This window comes from Tachysurus fulvidraco, chromosome 1 (genome assembly GCF_022655615.1).
Source record: "Tachysurus fulvidraco isolate hzauxx_2018 chromosome 1, HZAU_PFXX_2.0, whole genome shotgun sequence".
NCBI classification, from domain to species: domain Eukaryota; kingdom Metazoa; phylum Chordata; class Actinopteri; order Siluriformes; family Bagridae; genus Tachysurus; species Tachysurus fulvidraco.
This window is the reverse complement of record NC_062518.1, coordinates 47,163,854-47,173,853: the sequence shown is the minus strand read 5'-3', so window position 1 is coordinate 47,173,853 and position 10,000 is coordinate 47,163,854. Positions and strand designations below refer to the sequence as shown.

At 39.1% G+C, this 10,000-nt stretch overlaps 1 protein-coding gene across 2 annotated transcripts in view; it reads right to left on the bottom strand.

Moving 5' to 3' along the window:
• ptprn2 (protein tyrosine phosphatase receptor type N2) overlaps nt 1-10,000 on the bottom strand; it is a 202,186-nt gene that overhangs the window by 45,396 nt on the left and 146,790 nt on the right. The gene's annotated exons all lie outside the window — the stretch shown is intronic.

The following is a 10,000-nucleotide window of genomic DNA, read 5'->3' as shown; positions in this document are numbered from 1 at the left end:
ACAGTCTAGAATTAACACTGAAATATAATACTGACTTCTATATTGAGTCTAAAGTGTAGAATTAACACCGAAATTTAATGCCGACACCTATAGTGAGTCTAAAGTGTAGAATTAACACTGAAATTGAATGCCGACATCTATAGTGAGCCTACAGTGTAGAATTAACTCCTTAAAAATAACACTGCCATCTGTAGTGTGTCAACAGTATAGAATTAACACTGGCATATACCACTGACATCTATAGTGAGCCTATAATGTAGAATTAACACTCAAACATAACACAGGTGTCTGGAATAAGTCCATAATGTAGAATTAACAGCAAAAACTGTGCAGAATTAACTCATCAACATAACACAGTGCCTATAGCAAGTCTACAGTGTCGATTCATCACCAGTGTCTCTAATGTACCTACAGTATAGAATTCAATCTAACACCTGTCTATAATTAGTCTGTAGTGTAGAATTAACACCTAAATATAACACCTTGTCTGCGGGGAGTCGTCAGTGTGGAATTAACGCATGCAAAAATATAAGCCCCTATAATAAGTCTATAGTGTAGAATTAATGCCTTTATAGAAAACTGAGTATATAGAGAGTCTCATGAACGCCTACAGATTATGTTTCCGACTTAACGCTGAATTCACACTGACAAAGTCAACGACTAGCCCGGTGAATTAACGCCTGCCTTTTATATCGATATTAATTACTCCATGAATAATTGACTCCATTGTAATGAACACCTGCAGGAAATCTGTACAATTATCTACAAGGTAACATCTAACTAGCAACTAACACGTTTACGATGCTAAATTAACACTTCATCTAGTGAGGGAACAATTTATTTTTACAAGTAGAATTCACTTTCCCGACAATGTCTCGGATAAATCTGGCGAACAAACACCTACGGATGATCTTTAGAGTGTTCAGTACTGTATAAACACACATCAGCGTCGTCAATAGCGACAGACTAGAATTAACACCTCGGTTGAATCTTCCCAACCTGAAATAATAAACTTTCCAGTGACTCTAGTGTCTAGAGTCTAGAATTAACACCTGATTCTGACACTGGCATTTATAATGAGGCTCCAGTACAGAATTAACCTTTATACTCACGAAATAAATACTTAGAATCATTGAACCCGGGCTTTAGATGGCTTAATGACTTAACATATCACCCAGTAAATTAACACATCTACAGCAGGAGAGTCTTAAAATCTTCCAGTAGTGTTAGCTACGAATTCCAGTAGTGTTTGATATGTTGCGGTTACTTGGAAAATAGCGTGAAATAAATAAACACTTTGGAAATAAACACTTAACGTGGTGAATTAACACCATGGTGTCATACATTTGAGTTTATCTTAATGACAATAAATAAAGCAACGTCTTCCTTTTAAATGATTCATCCAGCCAAAAGTGTTGAGTATGAACACTTATCGGCGTCGAACTGATCTACTGTGACGGTCTCGAATTAACATATTGTTAGATTACATTTTTCTGATATGAATTATTATTTATTGTGACAAATTAAACATTCACCTTGGTAAATTAGCACGTATGAATGACGTGGCATAGAGGCGAGCGTTCAGTAAGAACTCCCGTAAGCATCAGGTGTTGATTTGATATTTAAAGGCATGGTATGTCCTAGGCATTGAATTAACACTAAAACACTAATTAAACACTATTAGACTCTTGTGTAAAACACTTTCATGGAAATCCATCAGTTTTTTTTTTTGGCCATTAAACCAAATTTAGTTTTCGATGATATGTTAAACACTTGAATTTAAGAATAAACACTTATAGGAGATCTTTATAATGTATCGTAAAGTGTTCAGTTTCAATGCCTTATCCAGAATAAGCACAAAAATATTATCGATCTAACGGTAGAATTTGACGATATTTTACAACAGTAAATAATAATAATAATAATAATAATAATAATAATAATAATAATAATAATAATAATAATAATAATAATAATTAACACCTGCAGGGAATCTTTAAAATGTGCGGTGAAGGTACAGTAGGTTAAAGACTAGTGTTCAGTAGGAACACATACGAGTGGTGAACTGACAGCAGTGAGACATCTAGAATTAACACCATAATTTTATTCATTGTATGGTTAGTGATCAATTAACACCAAAATGCTGATGTGTTCCGAAGGATTTAATACCTGACATGAGCCGTGTTAGGGTTGAGGTTAAGCTTCCTCATGGAAAGTGTTAATTAAAATACTGTACAGTGATGGATTAACACCTACTCATCAAATAAACACTAATTGTTCGTTTAGCATTTTACAAGGACAGGTTTTATATCGTCTAGAATTAACACTAGAACACTTTATCACAGCCTTGGATGAACACTTGCACTGGTAAATGAACACCAACATGACAACATTAACACTTGCATCGGTGTATTAATGCATTCTAATACCTAGACTTCAGAATACATAATATAAATTAACACCTGTGTGTTGATTTCATTTTCCCTGGAATGAATAAACACTACATAAACACTACAGTGTGGTCTATAAAGATAAATATATCAAGGTTAGGTAGTTTTGCAGATTTCACTGCATCAAGTTTCTGTAGAAATAAATCTTTACAAAAAGTCTTGAAAAAATTCAACACTAATCATTATTATTTATTCGATCCTGTGAGACGAAATTCGAAGGAAGTCATTAAACAATTGATTATATAATACTTTGACCATAATAATACTTTGAGACTTAATTGATTTCCGTCCAAAAAGGATTCGGCACTAAGCCTCGTGTTAATTCAGTCTTAGAAATAATTGATCTTTTAATAAGTTCTAAGTATTACTCCAACACTGACGATGTAAGGGTTTGAGATATTTTGCTTTAAACACATACACATGCGGAATAACCTCGACTTCACGCCACACGTTACAGGTCATTGAGAAATAATTACAGTGAGGTGCAGATTAAACACCGCGAAGCCGATAAGCAAAGACCTCGATTACTTCTGTATCGATCAGAAAAACCACACAACACAGAACAAGATTCACTGCACATCCCAGAGTCCAGGGAAAGTTTAGCGCGGGATGAGAAACACCAAACGGGACGTGCTGGAGTATTCTCTCTCTCTCTCTCTCTCTCTCTCTCTCTCTCTCTCTCTCTCTCTCTCTCTCTCTCTCCATCTTGCCTTACCACGGTGTTAAATAAACATAAACATGAGGTTACCTAAGTCCAGTCTCAGATGTTGGCTTGCCATGATCCCAAGTGCAGATCCCTCACACGCAATCCCGCCAAAAAAAAAAAAAAAAATTAATTAATTTTTTTTTATTTATAAAAAATGTCAAAAATCAGTTGCTCTCTCTTTCCAATTTTTTTTTCAGAAAGTACAAAAAAAAATTAGAAAAAGAGATGTAAAAATCTAAAAAAATGAGGAAATGCACTGAAGGTACACAGGATTTCCCGCCAGCTGCGATGTGTCTCTTCGCCTCTCCTCGAATGCTCGAATGTGCGAGCGCGCTCATCGCGAACCGGGTTTTTTTTTGTTTCTTTCTCTTTTTTTCCTCCACGGCGCCCCTCCTTATATCTCTGGACTCGCTGTCTGCAGCACATGTCACCCAAACTGGTTGCTATAGCGATGCCTCCACATGTTGCCGACAGCGAGAGAACGAGAGAAGAAAAGAGAGAGAGAGAGAGAGAGAGAGAGAGAGAGAGAGGGATGCTAATAAGTCCTGGGCTGATAAGAATGGGCTGAGAGCTTGTCACTCATTTGTTTAGCTGCTTGAGCTTTCCGAGCTTCGCTGAATGAAAGCACTCTTCACCCCCATACCCCCTCCTTAACACCCCCACCATACACAACCTCTACTACCTACATGATGCCCCCACACACACACACCACGACCTCAAACCACCACATTCACCCCGCTATTGTCTCTTATTGTTAGCATTTTATGGCTAATATTGTCGTTCGGAGCTAATTGCTTAGGATACGTTACACTTGGAATAGTGGTGATGGTGATTACATTAAAGTGAACCAGTGAGGCTGGAGCTGGGACGAATGTTTCATTTAAAATGTAATATCTGTCAAATTTGTTACCTAAAATGTTTGATTGAAACGACTGGGTGGTTCCGTTTGAATACTCTAGCATCAGTAACTCGTGAAACTGTAATGAAAACATTTTGTAATGAAAACGTAATGCAAACGTTAAGGTTAAGGTTAAGGTTAAAGTATGGTGATGGCGATGGTTATGGTGATGGTGATGGTGATGTATTTTTAGGAGGCATTATAGTGGCCTGTTTGTTTAACTGATTAGAGCCTAGTGCTAATAATGATCATATTTGGTTCTCCTTCAGGTCAAATGAAGCTTTCTAAAAGTTATCTTACACTCTTAAAAAAAAGAGCTTCCTTCAAAAACAAACAAACAAACAAATAAATAAATAAATACATAAAAAATAAAGTAATACTACTACTACTACTACTACTACTACTACTACTACTACTACTACTACTACTAATAATAATAATAATAATAATAATAATAATAATAATAATAATCTGCTCCAGGCTCCACACTAAAGGCCCTAGGCTCCATACTCTGGGCTCCAGGCTCCAGGGTCCCCACTCGACTCCAAACTACAGGCTCCAGACTCCAGGCTCCACAATCTAGAGTATAGACACCAGGTCCCAGATTTCACATGTCCAGGCACCAGACTCAAGGCTACAGGTACCAGGCACCAGAGTCCAGGCTCCAGACTCCAGGAACCATGTTACAGAATCCAGGCTACAGGTTACAGGCACGAGGATCCAGGCTTCATGTTCAAGGCTCCATGCTCCATGCTCCAGGCTCCAAACTTTAGGCTTCATGGTCAAGGCTCCAAGGTTGAGGCTCCATGCTCCAGGCTTCATGGACAAGGCTCCATGCTCCAGGCTACAGGGTTGGGGCTCCATGCTCCAGGCGTCATGGTCAAGGCTCCAGACTCCAGGGTCGAGGCTCCATGCTCCACACAGCTCTAAAAAGCTGCTCCTCTGTATGTTAGTGGTGAATGTTGTGTATCTTTCTTCAGTGATTAATGTTGTATCGTTTAATTAATGTAACTACTTTTAACAAAATGAAGCATGGTGCTTTCTGTCTAATCTTTACAAATGTTTATAATAATAACTACTGCACCCTCACAGTGTTACTGAATTGTGGTGGGTGTGACAACAACAACAACAACCAATAATGATGAGGAGAACAACAACAGTAACAACAACGACAACGACAACAACAACTGCAATATGATGATGACAACAACTCCAGCAGCAACAAGCACCAAAGCCAATGACAACAATGATAACAATAACAACACCCACAACAGGATGATGACGATGAAGACAATGACAACAGCTGCAACAAAGACAATGACAACCATAAGAGTGACAACAATCAGAACGATAATGAAGACAGCGATGACAATGACAACGCAACCACAACAATAACAACACAACAACGAAAACAACAACACCAATAGCATCAACAATAACGGCAATGATGAAGACAACAGCGACTACAATAACATCACGATGACAACGACAACGACAACAGATGCAACGGCAATGACAATCACAACAATGACATCAGTAACAACAATCAGAACAACAATGACAACAAAAAAAATGACAACACCAACAATGATGACAACAATGAGATCACCAACAATGATAACAACAATGACAACACCAACAATGATGACAACAATGACAACACCAACAATGATGACAACAATGAGATCACCAACAATGATGACAACAATGAGATCACCAACAATGATGACAACAATGAGATCACCAACAATGATGACAACAATGACAACACCAACAATGATGACAACAATGACAACACCAACAATGATGACAACAATGGGAACAACAACAATGATGACAACAATGGGAACACCAACAATGATGACAACAATGACAACACCAACAATGACAACACCAACAATGATGACAACAATGACAACACCAACAATGATGACAACAATGACAACACCAACAATGATAACAACAATGGGAACACCAACAATGATGACAACAATGGGAACAACAACAATGATGACAATGACAACACCAACAATGATGACAATGACAACACCAACAATGATGACAACAATGACAACACCAACAATGATGACAACAATGGGAACAACAACAATGATGACAATGACAACACCAACAATGATGACAATGACAACACCAACAATGATGACAACAATGACAACACCAACAATGATGACAACAATGACAACACCAACAATGACAACACCAACAATGATGACAACAATGACAACACCAACAATGATGACAATGACAACACCAACAATGATGACAATGACAACACCAACAATGATGACAACAATGACAACACCAACAATGATGACAACAATGGGAACACCAACAATGATGACAATGACAACACCAACAATGATGACAATGACAACACCAACAATGATGACAACAATGACAACACCGACAATGATGACAACACCAAATCCTTAACAATTCTGAACAAGGCTTATAAAACGTAACGAAGCCTACGGTCAGGAGTGGATTAGAGTCTGTACACTTTCTGACACCAACATTTGTATACATTTTTTTAAGAAAAGAAAAGGCACTGGGCTTTAGTACCCTTGTCACTTCAGCTCTATACTCACAAATGTACACCTTTTTGTCCCTTTAGTATTTTTATTTATTTATTTATTTACCCAGAATTGTGCATACACTCTCCCAATAAAGCTTTTCTCTAAAAGGACATTGTGTCCCCACAGGACCCACATTAAAGGTCCAGAAGATAAGGTACCGGTACCACCCCAGAGACACGATGGCCTACAGCCGAGAACTGGTTCTTCTGAGAGTCTCGTAAATTGTTCATGGTGCTTCTTCCACATCTGCAGCTTTCACTTCTGTAGTACAGAAGTGTATAAAAGTCTTGGGCTCCTGCTGAGAACTACACAGAAATCTACAGAGAAGAAAAGAGAAGTAAGTCGGATCGATAAGCTGCGACCCTTTACTTTTAAATCTCCCTTCACTGGCGCAGGTTCACCATCATGCACTTTTAGAAGAAAATCAGATGCCTGGTTTGTTCTGGGATTCTTGGACAAAGTCCACGTATCTTCCGCTCTCGGCTTTTTTAGCTATAAATAATCGTCCTTCTTTTTCTTTTTGTTAGCGCGGTACAGCACATCGGAGCTGAAGTCTCACGTCCGATTGGTCGGTGGATTAGCACCGTAAAGCTGAAGTTCAGAGCCAATCAATTACAGCAGAGCTTCACTCTTCACTCAGGTAGCTTTCACAGCTACGGCAGATCGGAGATCGGATCATTCCGCAACGATTCGAAAAATAATCTAAATAATTCAGATAAAAAAAAAAATAAAATAACTCGAATCTGATAGTGGAAAGAGCTGTATTTTTTTTTATTATTATTACAAAATAATCTGCAAAAAAAAAATCTATTCAGATCATTTCTTATTTTCCTCAATTTTTTATTTATTTATTTATTTATTTATTTATTTATTTATTTATTTATTTATTTATTTATTTATTTATAAGAAAGAAAGAAAGATAGAAAATAATCATGACATAATTGACGTGACTGTCTTGCTCGTCACTGTTCGATGTGTAATAACTCATTATTTATTTGTTTGTTTGTTTGTTTGTTTGTTTGTTTGTTTTATTTTTAAGCAGCTGTTTTTACAGAATTTCTTTAGATGTATGTTTATGGATATGAGAACCAGTGATCTAATCCATTTTATTACATCCCTTTATTGCATCAGTATTAACGGCATGAATGAGTGATCGATGGAAAGAAAAGAGGAGCAAGAAAGAGTGAGCAAGAGAGAGAGAGAGAGAGAGAGAGAGAGAGAGAGAGAGAGAGAGACAGCTGACCTGAACAGAGAGTGAAACATAGAGATGGATGGCGAGATGGAGGGATTACCTAGACTGAGCTGAGTGCAGGATAGAGAAGGATAAGTGTGTGTGTGTGTGTGTGTGTGTGTGTGTGTGTGTGTGTGTGTGTGTGTGTGTGTGTGTGTGTGTGTGTGTGTGTGTGTGTGTGTGACAGGAACAAGAGAAAGACACACATTACAAAAGCAGCTGAGAGACAATATGTATGCGTGGGTGGGTGTGTGTGTGTGTGTGTGTGTGTGTGTGTGTGTGTGTGTGTGTGTGTGTGTGTGTGTGTGTGTGTGTGTGTGTGTGTGTGTGTGTGTGAGAGTGTGTGTGTGTGTGGGTGTCTGTGATAGAGAGGGGGCTGTCAAATGCAGATGACGAGTGTGAGGAGGGGTTTTCTGTTTATCTTTCTATTCAGCTTCACCCCCTACACTCTCTTTCTCTCTCTCTCTCTCTCTCTCTCTCTCTCTCTCTCTCTCTCTCTCTCTCTCTCTCTCTCTCTCTCTCTCTCTCTCTCTCTCTCTCTCTCTCTCTCTCTCTCTCTCTCCCCCCCACCCTCTCTCTCTCTCACTAGGACAGCTGCAGCTGGCACATTAGAGAGGGACATGGACACACACACACACACTTTTTTTCCACCATAGTCTCTGCTTCTCTCTCTCTCTCTCTCTCTCTCTCTCTCTCTCTCTCTCTCTCTCTCTCTCTCTCACACACACACACACACACACACAAACACACACACACACACACTCACTCCTTATTTCTCTCCATCTCTCTATCTGGTGAGAAGTCCATCTTTAGCACATCCGCTCAGCATGTGCCGTCTCTGCTCGTATATAACACAGCAGTACTCTACACAAGTGTGTATCTGTGTGTGTGTGTGTATGTATCTGTGTGTGTGTGTGTGTGTGTGTGTGTGTGTGTGTGTGTGTGTGTGTGTGTGTGTGTGTGTGTGTGTGTGTGTGTGTGTGTGTGTGTGTGTGCTTCTCACTTTTCATCAATAATTTCTTCACATTTCCATGTTAATGATCTAATTAACATTTCTAAAAATGAATGTTCTTTATAAATCGAAATGGTCTGAGTTAGTCGGGTGCCATTATTTTTACTCAGCAGTTTAATAGTAATGGACTCAATATATGTCATTGTTTTACACACAAATGGAATGAACAGATAATTAAAATGAAACTTCTGCTGAATACCTCTTCAGTAAATAATACACACTCAGTGTGTGACGCCGTAACAGACAAATAATCAGCAGCAGGTTAGCGGCACGAAGCCGAGTCACTGCTACACACCGAAGCTGATTATTTTCCTCTAACAGCACATCCCACGCTCTTTCATTTCTCCTCTCATCCCACAGCAGTGTTTCATTTATTACTATGACACTTTGTACCTTTTATCCTGTTCTAGCTAGCACCGCTCTCTTCTTCACCTCACCCTTATAAATAAAAGCTTGGAAATGGTTCTGTCTGAGTGGATGGTTCTTTAACATTCGTCTAACGTTTGTTTCCGTCGCACAAAAGGTTCTCTAGAGTGGAAAAGGTTTTTTTAGATACTTCTTAATGCACTTTTGCCTCTAAACCCCCTTTTTTGGTTCTCTTTTTCGATCTCTGACACTGGCGACTCCTTCCATTAATCAAATATACAAACGCCTACAATACAATACAAAGTTTTTTCAGTCATTCAGTTCAAAATAAACGCTGATAGAAATGTATTCATTCATTCATCTCCTACCGCTTATCCGAACTTCTCGGGTCACGGGGAGCCTGTGCATATCTCAGGCGTCATCGGGCATCGAGGCAGCATACACCCTGGACGGAGTGCCAACCCATCACAGGGCACACTCACACACTCTCATTCACTCACACACTCACACACTACGGACAATTTTCCAGAAATGCCAATCAACCTACCATGCATGTCTTTGGACCAGGGGAGGAAACCGGAGTACCCGGAGGAAACCCCCGAGGCACGGGGAGAACATGCAAACTCCACACACACAAGGAGGAGGCGGGAATCGAACCCCCGACCCTGGAGGTGTGAGGCGTACGTGTTAACCACTAAGCCACCGTGCCCCTTAGTACAATTTTATTTCAATAAAATCAC